Below are 1,368 nucleotides of genomic sequence, written 5' to 3'. Positions count from 1 at the left end.
GAAGCTGTTTGGATCAGGAAATTTGTGGGAGACCTGGGGGTCATTCCTAGCGTTGCAGATCCCATTGACTTGTATTGTGACAACAATGGTGCGATCGCACAGGCAAAGGAACCCCGGTCACACCAGAGATCCAAACACATACTTAGGCGATTTCACTTGATTAGGGAAATCATCGACAGAGGAGACGTGAAAATAAGTAGAGTGTCGACAGATGATAATATTGCCGACCCGTTGACGAAGCCTCTCCCTTCGTCAAAGCATGATGGTCATGTTGTGGGTATGGGGATTAGATGCTTGTAGGATAGATCATAGAGCATAGTGGGAGATTGTTGGTTGTGATGCTCTAGGATGATCCGTGATATGACATTTTGACTTTGTATTGATTCATTGATTTATGAATGCATTACTATTCCCGTTATATGATTTGCATGTTTGTTATATTACGGTAAATATCCTTGAATCATTGCAGATGATTCTAAATTCCCTGGTCAGTTATCATTGTGGGAACAATGATGAATTAAGACCAGCATGATGTGTGATAGATGATTATGATCATATGCATTAGATGCAAATCACAATCATGGGTTCTCGTTTGGAACGAGTTACTGGATGACCCGCATGAGATTGTCACATGGACACGAGTCATGACTTGAATCTCATACAGCGGTTCGTTCTTGGATCCTCAGACCTGAGATGTCTAGAGTATCTGATATGAGGAGTGACGTGTCTTGACTGCGTCAAACGTCGTCTTTAACCGGATGATCATAACGGCGTTGCTCAGATACGTTCACGAATCATATGCAGATAGTAGACATGCAATACGGGACTTGTCACCTCCTACGCAGGAGAGATGTCGCTGGGCCCCTCGTGGAAATCGGACTGTGAAAATGCGTGGCCACGCTATAGATGAATGTACATCTATTTTATCAGTCGGTTTGCCTAGACGAGTAAGCGGTTGAACTTGAAGGGTGGCTCATACCATGCCCTTGTTCAACATATGACATCGTGAGACAAAGGATCAGAACTCGAACTATTGTTGGCTTTGTTAGATCACCTCTAACTTTATTCTAGGTGGGTAGTCATGGCGTCTTGTTAGAGGCTAACCATGACTTGTGGTTCGGGAAATGTTTCCGAAGCCACTGCCACTTCGAATGGGCCTACAGGGTCACACACCATTAGGGATGGATCACACGTGAAGAGAACAACGCGAGAAAGGAACGACGGAGCAATCTGGAAGAGTTCCAGATGGTCAGACCGTCCGGTCCAGACATGGACCGGACGGTCCAGCCATTTCGGACCGTCCGTTCCAGTAGAAATGGACTGTCCGTTCCGCGATCGCCAGACCGTCCGTTCCAGATCTGGACCGGA

The sequence above is a fragment of the Tarenaya hassleriana genome, unplaced genomic scaffold (assembly GCF_000463585.1).
Source record: "Tarenaya hassleriana unplaced genomic scaffold, ASM46358v1 Cleome44, whole genome shotgun sequence".
Lineage (NCBI taxonomy): Eukaryota > Viridiplantae > Streptophyta > Magnoliopsida > Brassicales > Cleomaceae > Tarenaya > Tarenaya hassleriana.
The sequence above is the reverse complement of the archived record's forward strand: the minus strand, read 5'-3'. Positions refer to the sequence as shown.